The following is a 17602-nucleotide window of genomic DNA, read 5'->3' as shown; positions in this document are numbered from 1 at the left end:
GGACAATCTACATGTGTTCGAAAAGTTTTAATTTGGATGAAATTTTATGGCCTGGTTTTGCATGTTTGTGAATGTTTAAGTCCGGTAACGCCTCGAACCCTATCCCGGCTTCGGATACGGGTAAGGGGTGTTACAATGACACATCACTATAAACTATAAATTCCTTACCCGATTCTGGCTGAACTAATACTGGTGCTTCTATCAATAAAGCTTTTAATCTTTCAAAACTCTACTAGCATTTATCAATTCACTCGAGCTTTACATGTTTCTATAGTAAACGAGTCATTGATGAAGTTATCATTGAAATTTTTTTTACAAACCTCCAATAATAACCAGCTAGTCCTAGAAAACTTCAGACTTCAGACAAATTCTTTGGTGGTTTCCAGTTAACAATGGCTGAAATTTTATTCGGGTCTACCCTGACACCTTCATCAGATACAATATGCCCAAGAAAACTAACTTCTCATAGCGAAAATTCATATTTATTGAATTTGGGGTACAATTGTTTCTCTCGCAGGGTTTGCAACACTATTCTCAAAAGCTCAGCATGTTCATTTTCATCTTAGGAGTAAACCAAAATATCATCTATAAACACCACCACAAATCTATCAGAATACGGGCTGAAAATTCTACTCATCAAATCCATAAACACTGCAGGTGCATTTGTCAAACCGAATGGCATTTATAACATCTCGAATTAGGGTCTAGTTGGAACAGTGGTTTCGAGACCATGAATTCGAAGTAGAAATAATTATTTTGTGATTTTTATGAGGTCTATGATATGATGACATGCTTGTGTGAAAATTTCATGAAGAAATTTTATGTGTAAAGTATCTAATTTAACTTTAGGGACTAAATTACAAAAGTTGCAAAATTAAAGATTCTAGAAGCTTTAAGTATGAAATGGCTTTAGATTAGTAAGTAGAGGTCCTTAAATAGCAATTTTCCCAATTTCTATTTTTATGGACAAACATGGGCATGCATGGATAAAATTTTAAAGGAAGGCCTTAAGGGCATTTTTGTCTTTTGGTAAATAAAAGAATAAAAAGGGAAAATAAAGCCAAAATCTCTTCATCCTTCTCATGATTGTGCCGAATTTGAAGAGTCGCCATAGCTAGGGTTTCTTCAACCTTTCAAGCTGGATAGTAAGTACATCCTAGCCCTGTTTTTAATGTTCTTTATGTTTTTGAGATCTTTGAAACAAGAACTAGCTATTTCTACCATTTTTTTAAGCTAGTGTTCATGTTAAAAAACTTACCCATGTGTTTCACACATGTATATTGATTATTTATGAAGGAATATGAAAGGTTAGTGTTAGATAAACATATTTTCCTAGGTGATTTTTCATGAAAACACCAAAAAGGACTTATTTGTAAAAAATGCAAAAACAAGTGTCAAAAATGTGATTTGATGAAAAATGTGGGCTTTTATAAGAAGGAATATGAATCAGCTAGGCTTGGGTAACAAAGAAATTGGACACATTTCATTTTACGAGCTTAGGGACAAAAATGTAAATATGTCAAAGTTTAGGGCAAAAGTGTAACCTTTCCATATATGATTTTTGGACTAAATTGAATAATATGGATATAAAATAAGTGAAATTTGCTATTATAGATCAAGAAAAATGGAGCCCGAGCCTAGACCGGGGAAATAGCAAGATCTTGGACTAAATCGAAGTAATTGTCCATATTTTGTACCGAGGTAAGTTTGTGTGGAATTAATATAGCATTCTATTATGTGCTTAATATTTGATGTTATACGAATGGTTTAATTGTCTTGGTGAATATCATTGATGTTGTTTGTTAAAGAATTGTGCTAACATAAGCTGATTGAACCTCGGGAATACTTAGGGTATCATTGTTTTGACATTTAAGTGGATGAGCTCCCGTATAAGACAATATCTAGCATATGGCTTCGGCAGTGACATGTGATCCCATGTAAGACCATGTCTGGGACATGGCATTAGCATTATAATGAGACATCGTGTAAGACCATAGCTAGGCTATCGACTTCGATATGTGCGATCCTATGTAAGACCATGTATGGGACATGGCATTGGCATCGTTATGTGATCCCATGTAAGACCATATCTTGGATATGGCATTGGCACCCTACCTTGTCTAAATGATATCCTGAGTAACCTTAGTATTCCAAGCGGCTCAACGGGTAGTCCCAGGATATGACAAAAGAATGACTAGGTATAGCTATCTTAAGTGGGTACAGGTAAGTATGCCAAGCTCATAGTTATTGAGAATACGGAATGATATAATTTTGGTATGATGAAAATGGAGAAATCATGATCTTGAGTTCTATGAGACATTATAAGATTTGAATGAGATAGGATATGATTATAGTGATTATGGAGAATGTGATGAATTAAGTGATGTTATGTGTGTGTTGAAATTACATATTTTCATTGCTTATTATTTACATATAAGCTTACAAAGCTTTATGCGTACTCCATCTTTTTTCATTTTTCTTATAGTTTCACCAAGCTAGTTCGAGGATGAAAGGGCGTCGGAGACTCGACCACACTATCAACTGAATCTTTTGGGCATAGTTAGTCTTTTTATTTTGAGTATGGCATGTATAGGAACTTGGTTGTTTTGTTATATGTTTTATTAGTTTAGCCAATGTGTTGGCTTATGAGGATGTTATGATTCATTTTGTATAAGGCCATGAGATATGGCTTATAATGACTATTGGGTTGTAAACCTATTCACTTATGCATGTATGAGCCAATTCCATTATGGTATGGATCTTGGTGGATGATGGCTGAATGATGATGATCACTAAATGTGTGTATGAGTTGATATGAAAATGCATGCATGCATACAAATTTAATAATTATTGCTCATGGATACATGTGTGTTTGGTGCAATAGAGTTGTTATGATATGAAGCCTTAATCTAGTCTAAAGTGTTGAGAAATTGAATACACAAACTAGATTCATAAGAGAGTTTAAGTACCTTTGGAACCATGAATGTGTTTTGTAAATAAGGGTGGAAAATGACTTGAAATATAGCCTTAAATTTGTCCACACGGGCATGTGGCAAGATCGCGTGTGACACACGGCTCGCCCCATGGGTGTGTGCTCTGGCCGTGTGTCCTCTGCACCCTAATTAATACAAATAAAATGCCCAGTAGTAAACATACGAGTTGAGACACTGCCATGTGTCTCATCTGTGTGAGAGACACGGCTATAGGACATAGGTATATGCCTTGGCCGTGTGGAGTCTACACCTATTTATGGAAAAATTATGAAATTTAATTGTCCACACGGCCTAAGCACACGGGCGTATGCCTTGACCATGTGACCACGTTTTGTTCATGATGTCATAAATAAAGAGTTACATGGGCAAGGAACACGGGCGCGTCCCAAGCCACACGAGCGTGTCCCAAGCCACACACGCGTATGGGATTACACGACCCACTGGCACGGGCGTGTGACTCTGTTTACTGAAAAATTTTCCAAGTTCTCAATTTGGTCCCAAACCACTCCCAATGTATGTGTTAGGCCTCGTGGGCCCATATAAGGGACGATGCACATGTGGGTGAAAAGTTTTAAATTTGGATGAAAATTTATGTCTCGATTTTGTAAGATTTTGTAAGCTTATGTCGGGTAACGCCACATACCCTGTTTCAGCATCGGTTATGGGTAAGGGGTGTTATAGTATCACAAGAAACTCATAATGTCCATACCGGGTTCTAAAAGTTGTCTTTGGCACATCTGAATATTTTACCTGTAGTTGATAGTAACCAGAATGGAGATCAATCTTTGAAAATACAGTGGCTCATTTTAACTGGTCAAACAGGTCATCAATACGGGGCAATCGATACTTGTTCTTTATTTTAACTTTATTGAGCTATCTGTAATCAATGCACAACCTTAACGATCCATCTTTCATCTTTGCAAATAGAACCGGCACACCCCAAGGGGAGAAACTAGGTCGGGCAAAACCTATGTCAATCAACTATTGCAACTGTGTTTTCAGTTCTTTCAATTCAGTAGGAGCCATCCTGTAAGGTGCTATGGATATAGGTGTTATACCCGGAACAAGGTCTATATAGAATTCTACTTCTCTATCCGATGGTATACCAGGTAATTCTTCTGAGAATACATCAGAAAATTCACATACAACCGGCACTGACTGAATCTTTGACTCAGATACTTCAGTATCCAACACATATGCAAGATAAGCATCATAACCTTTTTTTGACATATTTATGTGCTGATATTGCTGAAATCGCATTAGGTAATCCATCCAGTTTATCAGATTCAACATGAAGTAATTCCCCACTCTCACATTTCAATACAATATATTTCTGCTTACAATTCATCACTGCATCATATTGGGTTAACCAATCCATTCCCAAAATCACATCAAATTCATCAAATGGCAATAACATCAAGTCAGTCGAAAAGCAATAACCTCTAGTTTTGAATTCTATAGCTATTTAATCCTTATAGCTAATAGAATTTAACTTTCAAATTTTATGTGATTTAGTCCTTCTTGTAATTAAACACTTAATCGATAAAATTTTTGTATCAAAATTTTCACACGACATGTCTATCATAATATGGACCATCTAATAAAATAAAATAAAAAATTTTATTTTTGGGTCAGATTTGTGATCCCAAAACCACTATTCTGATTTCACTAAAAAATGGGTTGTTACAACTTCGTCTTCTTTGAGAGTAATTCTGTGATCATGACATCTTTAGTGAGGTAAAGTCTTATGCTCCTCAAACACTTTTGCATGGCTTAGGAGACGAGGCACCTTAGTGGTTGGTCACCTAGTGACCAATTAAGTGGTATAAAATGAGGGACTAGTTGAGTGGTGTGAGGCGTAGGGCCACTCGTGGATGTCTCTTAGGCATCTTCTCGTGATTCCACATGTTCACCTTAAGTAGATGGTATAATAAGTCTTTAGCTACCAACAATGCAAAATGAACAAAAGAACGATGTTTAAAATACAAGTGACAAACCTATATTCAAATTTAATTTGTATTTAGTTGTTTAATAAACGAGTCTTTAAAGCTTGTCCATGTTCATGTTAGTTTGATAAATTAACATGAATGAACAAAAAAAAATCAAACTATTCATGAATTCTTTATCAAACACTTCATTTTTTTATACTTCTATTAGTGGTGCTACTTGCCTTAATAGTCTTTTCATTTCCCCTACCATGATATTTTAATTAGGATGATGAAATTTTTAGATTAAAAATTATATTTACATAAAAAATTATAAAAGGTATGATAATTTTTAAAATTTTTATAGAATTAATAGAAGTAATATATGAAATGTAAATTTTTTAGTTCATTCTGACTAAATGACCAGAAAAGGCCTATTTCCAAAAAAAAATAATACGGAAATGGGTCATTTTGTTCAAAAAGGATTGGAAATGGCCAATTTCCCTAAAATGCCCTGAGTTTGCGTCATTTTCAGGGGAAACGTATAAAATCGCGTCTAGCTCAGTGCTTTTTTCCCTGATGACTAGTAAAACGTTCCCACATCAGTGCACTTTAGTAAAGCATTTCCACGCAGGCGTGCTTTTCCCTATGTTTTCCTAGTGCCAATTAGGGTTTAGGGTTTTTTCTTTTTAAATATTTAGATTTAAGATTAGGGTTTAATATTTAAGGTTTAAGGTTTTTTAATTTTAAGTGTTTAGGATTTTAGGGTTTTATTTAATTTTTAGGGGTTCTGAAAAAATAATTTGTACAAGATGGGTTTTAAAAAACTAATTTTGAGGGGATGGTTCTAAAGAAAGAATTTTGACGAGCTGGGTTGAATTTTTTAGAGACAAAATACCCTAAATAGGATGCACAGTCAGCAAAAGTACTGAAAATGCTTCCAGCTAGAAGCCAATTTTAATACTGCTGCTTCTGAAAATTAAATTTGAGGAGATGGTTTTAAAAAAATATCTTGGGATTCTCGGGATAAGGTTTATGAAAAATTGCCCTGAATAATGGGGGTTGAGTTTTGTAGAGGAAAAGTGCTCCAAATTGTATACATTGTTAGCAAAAGTACTGAAAATGCTTCCAGCTGAACGCCCTTTTTAGTACTACTTCTGATAGTGCGTCTTGCTTGGAGCATTTTTCCTTTACAAATTTCAACCCCCACTATCCGAGGCATTTTATAGAAAGGAGTGGGATGTTATCCCTTAGGCTATAAATGACCTATATTTCAACCTCTGTTGGCATAAGTTGGAGCAATAGAAATTGAACAAGTTCAGAAGAATAGAAGTTGGGGTTGAAGGTATAAGTTGATTTTTCATGTTAATATTTATACGAAGCATTATATTTATTGCATAATGTTTTGATTTTTCGTGTTAAGTTTTTATGTTTCGAATTTCTCTAGATAGATAAATTGGTTGAAAATGAGTGGACAAATTAATGTTATTATTTATTACGATAGTGAGGTATGTGACCCCAAGACTGGCGTGATTTTTTTATCGAAGAACACAGCACAATTGGCTTTTAACAAAAACATAGATTTGATAGAACTTGGTAAAAGAATTAGGCGAAAAATCTTCAGGTCTATAGAAATGAGGGTTTCGTATATTAATTATCAATTTTCTGCTTCAGTCAACCCCATGAGATATGACTCATTTGATATCAAAGGTGCTTAGGGCTCAGAGGCAATGGTATAGATGCACCTTAAAAGTGGATCATCATTTCTTGAGTTATATGTGGAATTTTCAAGACCAGATGAAGGACTTGCGGCTTTAACATCTCTTCTTATTCGAGAGGCGAGAACAGTTGAAAATGTCAATAGTACAACCACTTTGTTAGAAAGTTTCCATTATGATATCCCAGAATCATCAATGGAAAGACATTCATTCGTCTCAATCTTAAATTTTAATCGTGGGAGGCAAAATACCGAACCATCGGGTTTTAGTGGTAGAATTGAATACACGACCCCTTGCACGACACTCAGTTAGTGGATGGGACATGCACCTTGGTAGGTCTATGTTCAACGTTGGAAATAGTTACTAGGGAATGACATCATCTTCCAGTGGTTGGCAATCAACATGTGATTTTGGTCATTCAGAAACTTACATAAGAAGATATGATGTACTCCCTACGACGTCCACCGGCAAAGGGACCTCCAACATGACAGACGTTGGTGGGTCAGAGAACTAAGATGTCAATGAATCCAATATAGATCTACCCTGGTAGCTCGATGTTGACTGTGAAGGGGATGAAAATGAAGAAGATAAAAAAGATCCATGATTCACGGTGTACTCACTGCCAGCCCACATGCATAATATCAATCTTTCGGCAAAGGATGTGTTAGTGTTTGCAAAACTACCACACAAGAGGCCTGGCCACGGAAGCGCATCATTGGATTCAGGTGATTTGGAAGTGGGCAGGAAGTTTTCCAATAAAGATGATTTTCTCGTAACATTGAAGTGAGATAGCATCAAAAACGGGGTTAACTTCCACGTGGTTAAATCCAAATCTGAGAAGTTCGAAGGGAAATGTGCAATGCGAGACGGTAACTACTCTTACTAGCCCATTTTTAGTCAAATCAGAATAGTGGTTTTAGGACCACAAATCTGAGGTTAAAATATTTATTTTATTATTATTTTAATTTTTACAGCATGATTGAGTGATTCTGTGAAATTTCATTAAGAAATTTTATCGTTTGGTTGGTCAATTCGATAAAAAGGACTAAATCGCGTAAAGTGTAAAACTTGAGTTCTAATAGCTAAAGGTGTCTAATAGCTATAGAAACTTAAATTTAAGGTCCTTATATGGTAAATAACCCATTAAAATGTTAGTGAATGATAGTGTCTTAGTATTTTGTGTAATTATTAAAGTTTTTAAAGGTTATAATAGCAATTTGGTAATAAATGATAATTAAAACTAGTAAAATAACATCCATCTTCTTCATTTTATCAACCATAACCTATTTTAACATAAAGAAACCATGGATAAGTTCGGCTAATATTGTACAACTAATTAAGGTATGGTTTTTGTCCCGTTTTTAATGATTTCTATGTTTTTGAGATTGTTGCAGCTATGTTTAGCTAGCCTAGGGACTATTTTGCAAAACAGTTAAAGATTTTGAATGATGCCATTGATGAATACATGTGTATTTTTAAGTTTCATGATTGATTATGAATGCTTGTTGATAGATATACAAGTTCAGTTAAGTGATTTTTAGTGAAAATGCAAAATAGCGATTAAATTGAGAAATGTTGAAACTTTTTGGTTAAAATGTGAAATAAATGAAAAAAAAAGGCTACTAGGGGTATAATGGTAATTCAACTAGCATGGGTTAGTCTTGAATTTCATGAATTTGTGATTTTGTGAAATAAGGATAAAATTGTAAAAATGTGAAAGTTTAGGGGCTAATGTGAAAAATAGCTCAAATGCATATTTTGGATTGAATTGAATAAATAGAAGAATAAATAAGTTGATTTTAATTATTTATAGATCAAGAAAATAGGAATTCGGACTTAGATCAGGGAAAAAGTAAAGAAATTGAATAGTCGGTCTGTTTCGTCATTTCTGTACACGAGGTAGGTTCGTATAATTGAACTTAAACGTGTATTTACTTAATTGATGGATAGAATTGAAATTTTAATTATTCAATTAGTTAAATCTAAAGATCTTAAATTGAATGTACAGTATAAGTAGATGAGGTGCTGAATAAGACCACAGCTGGGCTATGGCAAATTAGAAAATAAGACCATAACCAGGTTATGGCATGTGAATGTAAGACCACGGCAGGGCCATGACAATGTATGTGTAAGACCATAGTTGGACTATGGCATTGAAAAATCGATGTACTAGTATTGTAAGCATTTATAAACTCAGAGTCATTTGATAGGTGAATTGGTGAGAAATAAATACGTAACAGTATAGGTATGTACGAAAAACTATTCGAATAACAAGTTAAAAGAAGTTGAGAACTTATGAATTATTATGTGGTTCCATTTTATGTTAAACTCATTGAATGATGCTTTAAATGCAAATTTATGTTGTTTAGATTGAAATGTTAATGAATGATGAGATTATTTCATTTTTACACCCGAACTTACTAAGCTTTATAGCTTACTTTGTTTATTTTTCTGTATTTTATAGTATTTCGATGCTAGCTTAGATTTGGGGATCATTAACGACTTCATCACACTATCAGACATCTATTTTGGCACTTCTGAGTTGTATATATGGTATATGGCAAGTATAGGCTTTAGTCATTTTTGTGTGTTTGATGGAAATGTATTTTGGCCATTAAAGGTAACTTATGAAAGTTATGTAGTTTGTTATACATATTGCCATGTGATATGGTTGAGGTTGAATTATGATACTCAAATGGTTATTATGATATGAGGTATTTATTTGGTTGAGATATGTTTGTTGTAGATTGGTTTTGGATGATGAATTAGATGATTTATGGTACATGATATACATATGTGAGTTATTTCTAGTGAAGCAAGTTGAGTTAATAGGTATTTGAATTGGTAAATGGCATTGAATTGAGAATTGAAATGGTTGATAATGAAATGGTATGAATTGAATATTGGTTAATGATATTTGGCTGCTTATTTGTGTCTTGAAATGGAACTATTTGAACTTGTATAGGTATGTGCAAAATGGGTGGCAAAATGGCTTGGTAAATAGCCTATTTTTGTCCACATGGGCGTGTGTCTCAGTTGTGTATGACACCCGCTCATGTTACACGGTCGTGTGTCCCCTAGTGTTGAAATTGAAGTTAAGTCAGTATGCTCCACACGGCCTCACACACGGGCGTGTGACTTGGCTGTGTGGCATAAGTCAGTATACCCTATAGGATTGGCACGGCCTAGCACGCGGTCTGGTACACGGGCATGTATGGCTATTTTTAGGGCACACGGGCTAGCCACACGGGCGTGTGTGTTGGCCGTGTAACCCAAGTCAGAGAGTTACACGGGGATGGACACAGGCTGGGACATGGCCATGTGTTTCCATTTCAAATGTCCACACAGCTTGTGACATGGGCATGTCTGGTGGGCATGTGTCCCCTATTTTGGAGAAAAAAATTCAAGGTTTTGTGAAAGTTTCTTGAGTTATCGGTTTAGTCCTCAATCACTCCCAAAGCATATTTAGGGCCTTGTAGGCTCATATAAGGGACAAATTGATTGAGATTGAATCATCGAATTGAGAAAATAAATGCTAAATGGATGTTTAATTATTTTGTAAGTCTGGTAATGCTCTGTAACCCTATTCTGGCATTGAATACGGGTGAGAGGTGTTACAGTTATTGGTATCAGAGCTACAGTTTAGTCGATTTTAGGACTAACATAGTGTGTGTGAGAGTCTAGCTATACATGCCATATATAATATGTGATAGTGTGATGAATCCTGACATTATAAACTATGTTTTCCTATAGTAATAGATCCTGAACAAGCTGTAGCAGATGATGTCGAGAGTAATGCGCCTACTCTTGTTCAAGGGAGAGCGCATTCTGAATCTAGACCCATGTCGAGTAGTCATGGAGGTGAGGCTAAAGAAGCCTTTTTCCAAATGATGAACGAGTGGTTTACCCAATATGTCTGGATAAATCCGGCTGCCCAACAACCTTCACTCCCGCCAATTCCTAATCCAATTCCCGTAGTTTCTCAAGTTATTGATCCTATACTATTGAACAAGCCACCAGTTGATAAAATTTGTAAGCATGGGCTAAAGAATTCAGGGCCACAATTGACGATGATCCGAAGAGGGCTGAATTCTGGCTTGAAAATACAATCAAAGTATTTGATGAGCTGTCATGTACAACCGAAGAGTGCATTAAATGTGTTGTATCCTTATTGAGAGACACTGCGTATCAAGGGTGGAATACTTTCACATCAGTGGTACCAGAAGAACGAGTTACATGGGATTTCTTTCAATCTGAGTTCAGAAAGAAATATATCAGCCAGAGGTTCATTGATCAGAAATGCAAAGAGTTTCTAGAATTAAAATAGAGTCGTAAATTCGCGACAAAATATGAACAAAAATTTATGAGGCTCAGTAAATATGCCCGAGAATGTGTTTCAACGAAAGCTATTATGTGCAAAAGATTTGAAAACAGATTGAACAAGGATATCAGATTGTTAGTCAGAATACTAGAGTTGAAAGAGTTCGTGGTACTCATCGATCGTGCTTGTAAAGTTGAAGAACTGGGTAAGGAAAAGAGAAAGGCTATTCTGAAGTTAGAGATTCGAGAAAGAGATTGATGAATAAACTCTATTACTCTTTATCCAAGAAATTATGAGATGTTAATAGTCGATCAAATGCATCGATGGAGTACTCTAATAGAGATCGTGGGAAGCAATTTATGAGTTCAAAAACTCCAACTATGTCAACGGCAAGTGTGGGTAATGTTAGATCTAATAAACCTGGATGTGGATGATTTGGAAAATGACATTTTGGAGAGTGTAGAATGAATAACAAAGCCTATTTTAGATGTGGCTCGCACGAACATTTCATTCGAGATTGTCCTGAGTTAGATGAGAAAGATAAATCTTAGAATGCAAGATCAAGCAACACGACTGCGAGAGGAAGACCATTCCATAATGTTGGAAACGTGAGTGGTAGTAGAGGTGCAACACGAGATTCTACTGTAAGACCTGAAGCTAGAGCACCTGCCAAAACATATACTATTGGCGCTCGCGAAGGAGCGTAATCTCTAGATATTATTATAGGTACATTCTCTCTTTATGACACTGATGTAGTTGCATTGATAGACCCTGGATCAACTCATTCATATATATATGTGAACTTAGTGTCTAGTAAGAATTTACTTATTGATTCTACTGATTTTGTTATAAAAGTGTCGAACCCTTTAGGCAAATATGTCTTGGTTGACAAAGTTTGCAAGAATTGACCGTTAATGACTCGGGGTTACTATTTTCTGGCTGATTTGATGTTGTTGTCGTTTGATGAGTTTGATGTAATTCTGGGTATGGACTGGTTGACATTGCATGATGCAGTAGTAAATTGTAGACGAAAGACAATTGAGTTGAAATGTCAGAATAATGAGATTCTTCGAATTGAATCAAATGATTTGAATAGTTTACCAGCTGTAATTTTGTCGATGTTAGCTCAGAAATATGTGAAAAAGGGATGCGACACATATCTTGCATATGTACTTGATACTAAAGTGTCAGAATCAAAGATTGAATCAGTACCAGTTGTTTGCGAGTATCTAGATATGTTTCCAGAAGAGTTACCAGGTTTGCCACCGATCAGAGAGGTTGAATTTGCTATTGATTTAGAACCGAAAACTTCACCAATATCGATATCTCTGTACAGAATGGCTCTGACAGAGTTAAAAGAGTTGAAAGCTCAGTTGCAAGAATTAACTGATAGAAGATTCGCATGACCGAGTTTCTCGCCCTGGGGTGCACCAGTGTTGTTTGTTAAGAAGAAAGACGGGTCAATGAGAATGTGTATTGACTATCGTTAGCTCAATAAGGTTATGATAAAGAATAAGTATTTTTTACCGAGAATAGACGATTTGTTTGATCAGTTGAAAGGTGCAACAGTGTTTTCAAAGATTGATTTGAGATCTGGCTATTACCAGTTGCAAGTTAAAGATGTTGATACACCAAAGACAGCGTTTAGAACCAAGTACCGACACTATGAATTCTTGTTATGCCTTTTGGACTAACTAATGCCCCTGCCATTTTTATGGATTTGATGAATTGGATCTTCAGACCGTATTTAGATAGATTCATTGTTGTATTTATTAATGATATTCTAATTTTTTCTAGAGATGAATCCGAGCATGCCAAGCATTTGAAAATAGTGTTACAAATCTTGAGAGGCAAGTAATTATTTGCATCAGCAAATGTGAGTTTTGGCTTTGAGAGGTTGGATTTCTGGGGCATATTGTTTCAGCTGAAGGTATTAGAGTTGACCCAAGCAAGATTTCTGCAATAATAGATTGGAAACCTCCAAGAAATGTATCTGAAGTCTGAAGTTTTCTGGGACTAGCTGGCTATTATCGACATTTTGTGAAAGGATTTTCTATGATTGCAACACCGCTGACTCGATTACTTCATAAAGATGTAAAGTTTGAATGGTCTAAAAATTTTCAGCAGAGTTTTGAACAGTTGAAAGCATTATTGACAGAGGCACCAGTGTTAGTACAGCCTGAGTCGGGTAAAGAATTCGTAATTTTTTGTGATGCGTCGTTGAACAGTCTGGGTTGTGTATTGATACAGGAAGGCAAAGTAATAGATTATGCTTCTGGAAAGTTGAAGCTGCATGAAAAGAATTATTTGACACATGATTTAGAGTTGACCGCAATTGTGTTTGCATTAAAAATTTGGCGACATCACTTATTTGGCGAGAAATGCCACATTTATACTGATCACAAGAGCTTAAAATATTTAATGACTCAGAAAGACTTGAATTTGCAACGACAAAGATGGCTTGAATTACTGAAAGACTATGAGCTAGTAAATGATTATCATCCGGGGAAAGCGAATGTAGTTGCTGACGCTCTGAGTAGAAAGTCATTATTTTCCTTGCGTGCGATGAATACACAGCTAGCTTTGTCTGATAATGGTTCGATTGTAGCTGAGTTGAAAGTGAGACCATTATTTCTTCAACAAATTTGTGAAGCTTAGAAATGCGATAGTGATTTGCTAGCTAAAAGAGTGCAAAGTGAATCGACTAGTGATTTAGAGTACCAAATCAGAGTCGATGATTGTTTAATGTTCCAAAACAGAATCTGTGTACTGAGAAATCCTGAGCTTATTCAGAAAATTTTGCATGAAGCACTTAACAGATGCTTATCTCTTCACCCGGGGAGTACCAAAATGTACAATAATTCGAAACAAGTATATTGGTGGTCAGGTATGAAACGAGACATTTTAGAGTTTGTATCTAGATGTTAAGTTTGTCAACAAGTTAAAGCTAAACACCAAGTACCGTCGGGACTAGCTCAGCCAGTGATGATACCGGAGTGGAAATGGGATAGAATGCACGGTGTGCCAGTTTCAATTATTTCGAATAGAGAAATAAGGTTTACATCGCGATTTTAGAAGAAACTTCAAGAAGCCCTAGGTACGAAGTTGAATTTTAGTACAGCTTTTCTTTTGAAAACTGATGGACAGTCTAAACGAGTAATACAAATCCTCGAAGATATGCTCAGATGTTGTGTTTTAGAGTTTGAAGGCAATTGGGAAAAATATTTGCCGCTAGTTGAATTTGCGTATAATAACAGTTTTCAATCCAGCATAAATATGGCACCATACGAAGCTTTGTATGGTCGCAAATGCCGAACTCCATTGTACTGGACTGAGCTTAGCGAGAAACAAATTCCCAGGGTTGATTTGGTTAGAGAAACCGAAGCGAATGTGAAAGTGATTCGTAACTGTTTGAAAGTAACTTCAGATCGTTAGAAGTCATACGCTGATTTGAAACGAAAAGAAATAGAATTCTAGATTGGTGATAAAGTATTTTTGAAAGTTTCTCTATGGAAGAAAATACTTCATTTTGGTCACAAAGGCAAGTTGAGTCCACGTTTCATCGGGCCGTACGAGATCATCGAAAGAATAGGGCTAGTGGCTTGCTGGTTAGCTTCACTGACTGAATTAGAAAAGATCCACAATGTATTTCATGTATCGATGTTGTATTGATATAGATCAGATCCATCACATGTAATTTCCCCGTCAGAAATTGAGATTCAACCTGATATGTCATACAACGAAGAACTGATCAGAATTCTAGCTCGAGAGATCAAAGAGTTGAGAAATAAACGAATAGCCTTAGTGAAGGTTTTGTGGCAACGTCATGGTATTGAAGAGGCTACGTGGAAGCCCGAGGAAGCTATGAGAAAACAGTACCATAACCTATTCACTGGTAAGATTTTCGGGGACGAAAATCCCTAAGGGGGAGAGTTATGAAAATATTTGAGGTTAAAATATTGGTTTAGTCAAATCAGAATAGCGGTTTCAGGACCAAAATTTTGAGGTTAAAATATTTATTTTATTATTATTTTAATGTTTACAGCATGATTGAATGATTGTATGAAAATTTCATTAAGAAATTTTATCGTTTGGTTAGTCAATTCGATAAAAATGACTAAATCGCGTAAAGTGTAAAACTTGAGTTCTAATAGCTAAAGGTGTCTAATTGCTATAGAACCTTAAAGTTAAGGTCCTTATGTGGTACATAACCCATTAAAATGTTATTGAATGACTGTGGCTTGGTATTTTGTGTAAATATTAAAGTTTTTAAAGGTAATAATAGTAATTTGGTAATAAATGATAATTAAAACTAGTAAAATAACATCCATATTCTTCATTTTATCAACCATAGTCGATTTTAACCTAAAGAAACCATGGATAAGTTTGGCCAAGCTTGTATAACTAATTAAGGTATGGTTTTGTCTCATTTTTAATGATTTCTACGTTTTTGAGATCTTTGCAGCTAGGTCTAGCTAGCCCAGGGACTATTTTGCAGAACTGTTAAGATTTTGAATGATGCCATTGATGAATACATATGTATTTTGAAGTTTCTTGATAGATTATGAATGCTTGTTGATAGATATACAAGTTTTGTTAAGTGATTTTTAGTGAAAATGAAAAATAGGGATTAAATTGAGAAATGTTGAAACTTTGTGGTTAAAATGTGAAATAAATGAAAAAATAGGTTGCTAGGGGTATAATGGTAATTCGGCTAGCATGGGTTAGCCTTGAATTTCGTGAATTTGTGATTTTGTGAAATAAGGACTAAATGGTAAAAATGTGAAAGTTTAGTGGCTAATGTGTAAAATAGCTCAAATGCATATTTTAGATTGAATTGAATAATTAGAAGAATAAATAAGCTGATTTTGATTACTTATAGATCAAGAAAAGAGGAATTCAAGACTTAGATTGGGGAAAAGCAAAGTAATTGAATAGTCAGTTCGTTTCGTCATTTCCATACACGAGTTAAGTTTGTATAATTGAACTTTTATGTGTATTTACTTAATTGATGGATAGAATTGAAATTGAAATTATTGTATTAGTTAAATTTGAAAATCTTAAATTGAATGTACGGTTTAAGTAGATGAGTTGTTGAATAAGACCATAGCTGGGCTATGGCGAATCAGAAAATAAAACCATAACTGGGTTATGGCATGTGAAAGTAAGACCACAGCAGGGTCGTGGCAATGTATGTATAAGATATAGTTGGACTATGGCATCGAAAAATTGATGTACTCGTATTGTAAGGATTTATAAACTCGGAGTTATTTGATAGGTGAATTGGTGAGAAATAGATATGTAATGGTACAGGTATGTACAGAAAACTATTCGAATAACGAGTTAAAAAAAGTTGAGAACTTATGAATTACTATGTGGTTCCATTTTATGTTAAACTCATTAAATGATGCTTTAAATGCAAATTTATGTTATTTAGACCGAAATGTTAATGAATGATGAGATTATTTCATTTTTACATATGAACTTACTAAGCTTTATAGCTTACTTTGTTTATTTTCTATATTTTATAGTATTTCGAAGCTAGCTCGGATCCAGAGTTTATCAAGGACTTCACCGCACTATCGAACATCTATTTTGGTACTTTTGAGTTGTATATATGGTATATGGCATGTATAAGCTTTGGTCATTTTTGTGTGTTTGATGGAAATATATTTTGGCTATTAAAGGTAACTTATGAAAGTTATCTAGTTTATTATAAATATTGCCATGTGATGTAACACCCCTCGCCCGTATCCGATACCGGGACTGGGTTCGAGGTGCTACAGGACTTAACTCAAGCAATCACATATAAAACTGAACCATAAAATTTTGTTTAACTTGAATCTTCTCGGTTACATACTTTATATCCTTTAAATGGGCTCACGAGGACCAAAACATAAATTAAAAATAGTTTGGGACTAAACCGGGAGCTTAAGAAAAACTTGGGAAAATTTCATGCCCTAAGGTTCCACACGCCCGTGTGGCTGGGGACACGCCTATGCTCTTAGCCCATGTGTAATACTGACCTCTCAACACGGCCATGGCACGCACCCGTGTGGCCTACCCGTGTTCAGTATTGTCTTTTAAAGATAACCTAAGCACACGCCTGTATGGCTTGCTCGTGTTCAACACCGACCTAGAATTTTCAGTGCAGAGAACACACGGCCATTGCACACACCCATGGGAGTGAGCCGTGTGTCACACACAGCCTAGACACACGCCCGTGTGCCCAACCATGTGGACCCTAATAGGCTATTTTCCAAGCCTTTGGTCACCCTTTTTACTACTTGTACTTAATGGTTACCAAATACTAGGCAAAACGTAATTATACTCTTAGGAAAGCTCTTTGCAAAGCTTATTGCATTGGAAACCTCATATCGTTGGCTTCATGCATGCTAGATTATTAGTCCCATCTTGTATTTATGGGTTTCTATGTTAATATAACGCATTCAAAATTTGGCTCGTTCTTATGACTCATTGCCAACTATGATAAGCCATCACATGTAAAAACAAGCAAATATAGAATTGTAGGTCATAACCTACTTCAAAATAAGCCAATTCCTATGGCCATATACAAAAAGATAGGTACATCTTTACATGCCTTTGCTTGGGAAATCAAATGACACATATAACAACATACTCAAA

Source organism: Gossypium hirsutum, chromosome A03 (genome assembly GCF_007990345.1).
Source record: "Gossypium hirsutum isolate 1008001.06 chromosome A03, Gossypium_hirsutum_v2.1, whole genome shotgun sequence".
NCBI lineage: Eukaryota > Viridiplantae > Streptophyta > Magnoliopsida > Malvales > Malvaceae > Gossypium > Gossypium hirsutum.
This window is presented reverse-complemented; position numbering follows the sequence as displayed.